The 10,097-nt window shown below is 41.8% G+C and overlaps 1 protein-coding gene across 1 annotated transcript in view; it reads right to left on the bottom strand.

Moving 5' to 3' along the window:
* Positions 1-3,316, bottom strand: part of FOXJ3 (forkhead box J3) — a 149,635-nt gene extending 146,319 nt beyond the window's left edge. Inside the window, exon 1 of the mRNA XM_012810897.2 lies at positions 2,647-3,316. The gene's annotated coding sequence lies outside the window, so the exon portion shown is untranslated. The remainder of the gene's footprint in view (positions 1-2,646) is intronic.
* Positions 3,317-10,097: the final 6,781 nt, after the last annotated feature.

Below are 10,097 nucleotides of genomic sequence, written 5' to 3'. Positions count from 1 at the left end.
AAAAAAATAATAATAATACTATTTTATTCCCCAAATTTGCTAAGACACCAACCTTAAATGTTCTCAACAAGAAAAATCAACTGTGGGCAGTGCCTGTAACTCAGTGGTTAGGGTGCCGGCCACATACACCCAGGCTGGTGTGTTTGAACCCAGTCTGGGCCAACTAAACAGCAATGACAACTGCAAAAAAATAAAAATAAAAAAAGCTGGGCATTGTGGCAAGAGAATCACTTAAGCCCAACAGTTGGAGGTTGCTGTGAGCTGTAATACCATGGCACTCTACTGAGGGTGACAAAATGAAACTCTGTCTCAAAAAAAAAAAAAGATATGGCTTGATCCTAGCTACTCAGAAGGCTGAGGCAAGAGAATTGCCTAAGCCCAGGAGTTGGAGGTTGCTATGAGCAGTGTGATGCCATGTTGGTTGATTTCTTTATTTTTTCTGGTTGGTTTTGCTCCCCAGAGTGAGAGTTAGGTTCTCTGTCTCCTATAAAAAAAAAAAAAAAAGATATGGCTTAATCCTAGCTACTCAGAAGGCTGAGGCAAGAGAATTGCCTAAGCCCAGGAGTTGGAGGTTGCTATGAGCAGTGTGATGCCACAGCACTCTAACGAGGGCAGTAAAGTGAGACTCTATCTCTACCAAAAAAAAAAAATAGTGTGGCTGTATAGGATACTTACTATGAAGGGAGCATGCAAGACTGGAAGCTACTCTACCAAGGGCAACAAGAGACTCAGTCTCTCCGAAAAAAAAAAAAAAAAGAGAAAATTAAAATTACCCATTCTAATGCATTCTCTCCCAGTCTTTTCTATGCAGTTATAACTTCCTCATATACTATCACTTTTCCTACCCATCAAGCAAGGGACAGTTGTTCTCCTACTGTGGTAGTAAACTAAGCACCCTCAGGAGACTCATGCATGGTTCAGACATAATTTCTCAATGTCTAAATTTTATAGATGTGTACTCCCATAAAATGAAAACAAAACTGTTTAGTAATTCTTTATATTCCCCTCCCCACCATACCCCCATGATACTACAAAGACAAGAATGTAGATTCTAATAAAAATGCTTCCAATAACTAGAAATGGACCTAAATTTAACAAAAGAAGTTATTTCCACTAGTTTTGTGTCCCCAAGGTCACTACTATCACAACATATGTTCTGCTCCAAGTAGCCCAGGTCCTTTGGGATGAATAAACTTTCACTTTTACTTAAAAATCCAAAGTGTGTGCCTCAAAATTTTGTCAATTTTCTACTAAAAAGAGTAGAAGAAAAGAAGGAGAATGCAAGGTCTGGGTTGCAGTACCTGCTCCAATACTAAATAACTGAGTGACGCTGTTTTGGCTTATATGTCATTTTCTCCATTTGTGAACAGGAATATTAACTGCCCTACCTGTATCACAAGGCTATTGTGAAGCTCCAAAATCCAACAGATCAGAGAAAATGCTTTTGAAAAAATATTCAAATGTAAGGTGGAAATATTTCGAAAATATCTGTTATGCGTAAGTGCCATTTCTGATGGTGATTGCTATCCATGTATATATGATGAGACTATACCATCAGAAGCTCCTTACACAGGGCAGACAGGTAAAGGTTGTCAAAGACTCACAGATCCAACCATAAGAGCAGAAACTAATGCTATGTACAGTTTCACCTTCTGCCATGACAGTCTACATCGTCTTCATACACAAGAGCCAACCCTCTCCTGAATGCTTAGTATTTGACTGCATTGCCTGTAATTAATTTCCCAACATTCCACAGAAACATTTTAAAGTTATTTTTAATAATTTAATAAGCACCTATGTGCCCACCAACCAAAGATCTTAATAACCTACTTCTGTCATATCACAGCATCTCTATATATAAAGTCAACAGAATTTGAAACTGTTGTTAATGAGTTCATGCAATCTTTCTGTACTCACCCCCCAACAATTATGTTTCAATACACAGTAATTGTTAGAAACAAGCTATCAAAGTAAGGCCAGATCTCAACCTTAGGAAATAGCTAATTCCAACTTCTAAGGTATTTTATAAGGTCACATTAGCACCATATTTTATCAATCAATCAGAAGATCAATCTTATTTCTTGATAACCACCAAGCAAAAGCCTATCTAGGCAGGAGAATTCAGGACAGCTTTGTGCTTTGTACTCCAGGTGAAAACTGGCTGAAATCAAGCTATTAGGTAAAATCTCTCTCAAAGGGTCATCCTGCAATGTTGGTCAATTCTTCAATGACCCTCTCTACAGTAATTTTAAGATAATGAAAAACTGCCAACATGCAATTTCTGGAGACTCTCTAAAAATTCCCACCCAAGGACTTCCCTATCCCCAAATTGTTAGCATTCAACTCAAAAGAAGAGAGTTCTCCTACATTTTGTTCTAATAAAATTATTGTGCTATATAAGTCTGAGTCCTACTCTGTAAATTTGAGTCCATTACAAACTAATTCACCCACTGATGAGAAGATCCAAGCCAGAGAGTATAGCATTATGAAATCACTTTAGATTTATGGTAAAATTCTTGGAACAACTGAAGTGGCTTAATTATTACTAGAAACTAGACCTCTATTAATGGCATCAAAGTAAGAGTTCTTACTAAACAGGGTCCTTATCACCCCAAATCATATATACATATTTGCCCTATACTTTACCTTGTACTGAAGTTCAACACCATGAGTCTCATTTGCTTTTCCTCATTTGTTTTGTCCTGATCTTCTAGAAGAGTAATAACCACTTTGGAAAACATCACATTCTCAGGTTATCAATTGATATATATGTCAAAAAGAATAGCAGCCAAAGGTACCTAACTATAAAAGATTACTTAAAATAAGAAGAATGCCACTGTGAATATGTGTATATATATGCGCACACACACACACATATATATATATACACATGCAACATCTGGTTCCATATAACAAAGCTATTTCCATATCTCAACAGATGGCCCACAGTAATAATGCTCTGCTGATCTGGTTATAACAAATTCTATTAAATCAAAAATCCTGTACAGCAGATGCCTCTTCCAATTTCACTGTAAGTCAATCTCTTTAACCAAAACACTGTGCTTTGGTTCTTATTTGTGCACTAAAATCCACTTATGCCAATGAAGATGGTCAAATTTTTTGACAGTTGTTATAAAACACCACTGTTGGGTTTTCTGAGCTTTGGGGTGGATGAGGTACAGAGAATATCCCTCTAAGACTGAAAGGCTGTTTAAAATGGAAAACAAAAAGTCACAGTTAAAGGAAAGCTGGAGAGGTAAAAGTGAGCTTTAGCTGTTTGAAGCCAAGGTTTCTGAATAGTGGCAATGTGGAGAGCTAAGTGACTAACAAAGCCAACAATCAAAAGAAGTAAAAATGAGGGCGGCGCCTGTGGCTCGGTGAGTAGGGCACCGCTGTATACCAAGGGTGGCAGGTTCAAACCTGGCCCCAGCCAAACTGCAACAATAACAAAAAAAAAAAAAATAGCCGGGCATTGTGGCAGGCACCTGTAGTCCCAGCTACTCAGGAGGCTGAGGCAAGAGAATTGCCTAAGCCCAGGAGTTAGAGGTTGCCGTGAGCTGTGACGCCATAGCACTCTACCAAGGGCAATAAAGGGAGAGTCTGTCTCTACAAAAAAAAAAAAAAAGAAGAAGTAAAAATGGTGTAATTTCTGAATTTAGAGGCTATTAGCAAGGACAAACAAAGAAAGTGCCTGAATGTTCAAACAACATGTATCTTTGTACACTGTAGTGATAGGTTCATTTTTAAAAGAAATGTGGATACAATGCGAAGTTAACTTTGTTGTTTAACTATAAATATATTCAAAATCGAATCTTCATATTCTGGTCATGCCCTTACTTGAAATACTTCCTCTATTAATTCATTACACACTAAACAGTGTAGTGAGTAAAAGCTAATGAGGTCTGAAAACAAGCTGCAGGGATTCAAATCCTGACTCTTTCCATTCCTAGCTATGCACCCTCAGGAAAGTTACTTAACCTCTCAGTGCCCATTTCCTCCAAAACTATGATAATAATAAAATCTACTTCTTAGAGGGTGCTGTGAGGATATGAATAATAAGTGTAAAGTACTTGAACACTTTTAGGCCATAGTAAGGCATCAAAAATGTTAGCTATTATTATTATCACTACCATTATTATCACCTTATTAGCACCATTTAAGTATTGAAAGAAAAGGCAAAAGTATGTAATGACTTGTCTAAAACAGCAAAAGAGTGCCAGAATCTGCTGAGAAAAATCTTCATTTTTAAATCTCAAAGATCAACCATTAAAAATGAGTGATTCCCCCAAGTAGATTTCTCAGTCCTCTAAGTCTCCAGGGATTTACACAGGAATCCTTTAAGTTAGAACAGCAGCAGAGATCAGTGGCAATAGCACAAACACAAACTAAAACCAATCTGCTCCACCAATGCCTTAAGTGTGCAATCTCAAACAAGTTACCTAAATTTCAAATTGCTTACCTTGAAAGATGCTTTACCTACATCACAGGGTAATTGTGAGATCAAACTAGGTAATGCATGAGAAAATGTACATAAACCATTAAGACATATGAACATTTAAGATGTCTTACTCATCTTTATATCCTTACCTTAATCCCTAGCAAAATGCATCATAGAGGTTATAATCTGAAAGAAAGGCCACTGAAGGGGGGGGCAGTGTGAGAATTAAAGGGTTTAAAAGAGAAAGAAATGCAAATGTTTATCAACTGATGAATAAATAAAAAGGTAGTATATCTGTAGAATGGAATACTGTTTGGCAATAAAAAGTTATAAAATACTGACGCATGCTACAACATGGATGAGCCATGAAACATAGCTAAGTGAAAGAAGTCAGACCCAAAAGACTGTGTGTTCCACAAAATGTAATGTCCAAACAGGCAAATCTGTAGAGAGAGTAGGTATGTTAACTGTTGTCTGGGAGAGTCAGAGATGGGAGAGTGGCTACTAATGGTTATGAGGTTTTTTTGAAATGATGGTCTAAAAATGATTGTGGCGATGTCTGCACAACTTTGAATATGCTAAAAACCACTGAATTGTATACTTTAAATGGGTGAATCGCATGGCATGAGAATTATACTCAATAAAACTGTTTTTTAAAAGAATAAGAAAAAAAGTTTGAGAGAACTGTTAAAGTACAAATTCACTGGCTTTAGAACACAAGTCTGCCTCTTTTTAAAAGAAAAAATAGTGAATTTTCTAATATTTGAGTAGATCTGACATGTGAATGAGAACCGAACAAAGCATTAGGAAAAAATACTAAGAACTGCCACACCAGACCACAATGTCTCTACAAATCCCATGAAAAACAAATCTGGCATCTGTCCTAATTCTTTCTTTCAAAAATTCCCTCAAGGTTACAAATTACCTTCTCTGGTCTAGTTGGATAGTCTTTTCATCACAGTCCTTATTTCTGTATTTGACACTGTCAACAATCCTACCTGGCAGAAAATCATCCTATTATCTGGCTTCTGCAATACTGATGCACATCCTGGTTCTTCGCAGAATGCTTTCTTTACCTATTAGCCTACTATGTGACCCAAACTTATGAACCTCCAGGCTCTTTCCCCATTACACTACTTCCCTCCCAACACACATCTGTGTCTTACAATCTATAGCTTTGGTCAGTGCAAAATCTACATTTCATCTGAAATGTATTAAGAAAATACATAAGGCTAAGTATCTTGCCCAAAGTCTCTTCATGATTATAAGACCTTCTTAGGAAGATTTAATGAGTTAAACACACATGAAGAGCTTAGAACAATGCCTCATATCCAGGAAGTACTTAATAAATGTTAGCTATTATTTTATTCCCACAACCACTCTCTCGAAAAGCATTCAATAGAGTACCCACTGAGGTACCCTATCAAATTAAATCCTCTACCCTTGTGAGATTCTCCACCAACACCCCCTTACCAATCCTAAACTCATTTATTGTCATGCACCAATACAGTTTCTCTATGACAGTCAAGCGACTTCATAGCTTTTGTACTCTGCCACTTCTCTGCCTTTGCACGTGCCCCTTCGCTCTCCTGGAATATACCTCTTTCCCTTTGTAAATTAATGAATTTAATTAATTTTGTTTCTCAAATGGCACTATGCCTTTGACCTTGGTTGCACTGTTATCCCAACCAAGAGTTTGATGTTATTTGGTAATTATAAATAAGGAACCTGTTGTTTCTCCATCACAAGAAACAACTTCTGTCTTCTTTCAACAGAAGTTAAAGCTTTCTAAGACAGCACATGTTTTATTCCTTGTGTTTCTTCATACAGACTACTTCATGCACAGCACAGAACTTTGCAGAAGTGCACAAATGCTGACAGACTAAGAAAATATGCCTCAGAATGTATCAGAACAACATTTTCTATTTTCTACTGCCCCACCCATACTTAGCATAATGAAAGTAGATAGAATCCATATTTAGATATTGTTACTCTACAAATTAAAAGGAAAACTGTATAACAATTATACCAAACAAAAGTGAAAAAAAATTCAAAAATATACTCAAAAATGCACAATGTGGAAAGCAAAATTAGAATGGTGATCATCTGGGAATCTAAAGAGTGACTTCAAGACAGTAAAATTTTTTATTTCCCCCAAACTAATGAAGCAAAAAGGGTCAAAATAAATGTGTCCTGGCATCATCCAAAAAATAATCTAACAAAGACATGAATAACTCTCCAGTAACTTCAGGATCACAAAACCAAGAAGAAGATTCACTTCAACTCAAAGATATGACATCAAAAAGGGAAATTTTCACATTTATCTAAGAAACTAAAAAATTCAATCATATCTACATATGCCACCCAGACAGAAAAACGGAGAGGAGTTACTGCTTTTCTATAAATATTTTCTAAGGACTAGGGAGAATAAAAGGCTTTTCTTACAGCTACTCTAGGGGAGCAATCTGTGGTCTCAAAAGAGTAAAATAGAGGAAGATGGAAACCTTAACCTGGAAGAGGCATTAAGGAAAGAAAAAAAAAAAAAATACTCAAAGCACAAGTTTCAAAGCCAGTTTTTTTTTTTTTTTTTTTTTTTGAGACAGAGCCTCAAGCTGTCCCCCTGGGTAGAGTGCCATGGCATTACAGCTCATAGCAACCTCCAACTCCTGGGCTCAAGCGAGTCTCCTGCCTCCGCCTCCCAAGCAGCTGGGACCACAGGCGCCTGCCACAACGCCCGGCTATTTTTTGGTTGCAGCCGTCATTGTTGTTTGGCGGGTCCACGCTGGGGATTTGAACCGGCCACCTTAGGTGTACGTGGCTGGCGCCTTAGCCGGTTGAGCTATAGGCGCCGAGCCCAAAGCCAGTTTCAAAAAACAGACACTCCAATGGTACTCAACAGAAAGAGAGGAAAACTGTAATAAAAGAGCTTCCACAAAATAAGCAACTTACTAAGTGAAACTATCTAGTACTGCTTTGCAATAAAACAACTATTAACACACCTAGGACACGCACGTTTTCATCAGGAAACAAAATAGAAGTGAATAAGGACAAATAAATGTCAGGAAAAGACAAAAACAAAAACAAGATGCCCACTAATCTCTGATTTTCTGGCTCTAACTCACTCATGAGTCCAACTAGGAAGAACACAGACGTGGATTGTGTGAACACAGAATAGAAAAACCGTTATACCAGTCATACCCAAAAAAGCAAATCAGAGAAATAAAACGGTACATCTCAACGCATCAGTAGCATGTGCTTATTCTCTCTTCTCTCTTTAAGTATTAACGAATAGAGAAAAGAACAAGAGCAGCTAATGAGAAAGGAGAAAAAATGTCAATGAAACTAAGCCCTGTTATGTCCCCTACTGGTCTCAATTTCAGAATACAACTCTTGTTTCTTCCATCTAGAAAACATTCGGCCTCGGCAAAACAACTGACCATAACCCCTTCCACGCCACCCGGAGGAAATCCCAGAGGAACAACCATCCAGTTAACCGCCCTCCTCACCAGCTGCAAAAACGAAGGTGGGGAGGATACCCTACCACGTGGGCAGGATGCAACACACAGGACAGAAACACGTACGCATGAAACGGCTGTGTCTTTGCCCTAATGCCAGCAAAGGACACAGCTACAAGACGCGCGGGAACGCAGGTCCCTAGCACCGGCCTCCTCACCACGAAGGGCAACCCCGAGGCGTGAGCTACAGCCCGCCTTGCGAGCTGAAAAGCGCCCCCAGGCTTGAATGGAAGAAGCTGCATCGTGCCAGAGTCGAAGGCTAGCCCAGGCTAGGAAGCAGTCACGGAGGGAAGACGACTGTCCCTGTCCTCAGCCTCCAGAGCCCCCGGGATCCACGTCTGGTTCCCCGGGGCCCAGCCTGGGGGAGGGGCGGGAGGCGCAGAGCTGCGGCTTCCCGGCTGAGGGGCAGCAGCAGCTGAGGAGAAGCGCCGCGGGGGAGGGAGACACCCAGCTCTTGCCGCCCGCCGGGCCCCCAGCCTGGCCCGGGCCCCCGACCCCGCCCGCCGCCCACCCAGCAGCGCGGCCCCGGCACAGAGAAGAGAGAGGGCGTCTCGCGGAGGGCAGCCCCAGCCTCTGTCCCAGGAGATGCCCCAGCCCCGCCTCCTGGCCCGCCGCCGCGGCCGGGCCTCCGCAGCGCGGACACTTACCTCAGGCTGCGCAGGCCGGGACGGCCCGGCCGAGCCCCCGGCCGCTGCGTGAGTCTCCGCCCCCCGGGAAAGATCCTAACGGCGTCTGGTGCGAGCGGCTGAGGCCCCGAGCAGCGCCGAGAGCGGCGGCAGCAGCGGGAGCAGCCAACATCCGGGGCCGCGCACCCGGAACTACTTCCTGACCAGTTTCCCCCTCCCGCCCTCGTCCCGCTGCCACCGTCTCCACCTCCCGCGACGTCGCTGCGCCACCGGACTGGCGCCAGGGACGTCACGTCCGCCGCAGTCGTGGCCTCTTCGATGAACGCGGGATCCCTCCGCTGGGACAAGTAGTGCCGCGGGACTCTAAGAAATCTACCTCACCGCAGCCCATGTCAACCGGCGACGGGCGATTCCGAGCGACTTGAAGTCCCTGCAGTTCAGACTGGTTTCTGGGGAGCAAGGGCGGCGGAGACAACCCCGCAGTTGAGGACAACAGAAACCGGTGGCCCTGGACCCTGCCCACGAATACCAGGGGCCTTGGCGCCGGAGGCGTGGTGCCCCGTGACCTCCCCGCCCCCCAACCTCCACAACCTCTCCGGGGCGGCGGGCACTTTAGCTCGTCCAGGAAACCTGGACCCCTTTTGGGTCTGGACTCCGCGCATTGTAGAGGCCCCTACAGAGGCGCCATGGACCTTCAGGACACCATTTCATAACTTAAAATGAGAACTTAAATGGTTTCTCGTCTGAGAACCTCAGACGAGTCCTAGATTCTAGACTCATCTTTGCCGAGGCCTTTCCCGTGCCGTCTTTCCTTCTTAAAACAAAAGAGTTAGAACTCTAAAGGCCCACGGATTCTCGGTAGCTGCCCGGGTTATAGTCCTGCTATCAACAGATGGAGGTTTAGAAGGGTGGTTTGGTGGACTAATGATAGTGAACTTTGTATTCTTTCTCTAAACTGTTAGCACTAATAATCTGTCCTGTAATTTCACACTTAATCCTCCTCCGAGGTACTATTTGCTCTTGCTTCATTTGCACCCCTCACATATTCCCCTACAGCACTAAACGTGCTCGGTATTTGGGTATTTGCCTATTTGTTAGATGAATACTAGGTCGGCTGGATTAAAGGAAAAGGCTAGGCATAAGTGAATTGGCCCTGAAATGTTTCTTGAAGTAACCACGTCTTCTGGTAGTTAAAGATACAAGCACACAATTCCTTCAGCAAACACTGAATACCTGCTATTTGCCAAGCATTTCTAGGCCCTAGGGAAGCAAAGTATCAAATATTCTTTATCTATATAAGACTGAAGATTCATTTACTCACTCCATTCAACAAATATTTGTCAATCACTACTAAGGTTGCCAAAGACTGTTTTAGTGCTTGGGGTGTGTCAGGTAACTGAAGAAAAATGCCTTTCCCTCTCGGAGCTTTCACTTTAATATGGGTAGAAACAAGATAAACATAAAGAAAATTATGTTGCGTGTTAGAAAGTATTGAGGTGCTATGGGAAAAAAAAAAAA

Source organism: Otolemur garnettii, unplaced genomic scaffold, assembly GCF_000181295.1.
Source record: "Otolemur garnettii isolate 467f Iridium unplaced genomic scaffold, OtoGar3 scaffold00144, whole genome shotgun sequence".
NCBI lineage: Eukaryota > Metazoa > Chordata > Mammalia > Primates > Galagidae > Otolemur > Otolemur garnettii.
Note: the sequence above shows the minus strand (reverse complement) of the source record. Positions and strands in the feature narration are given on the sequence as shown.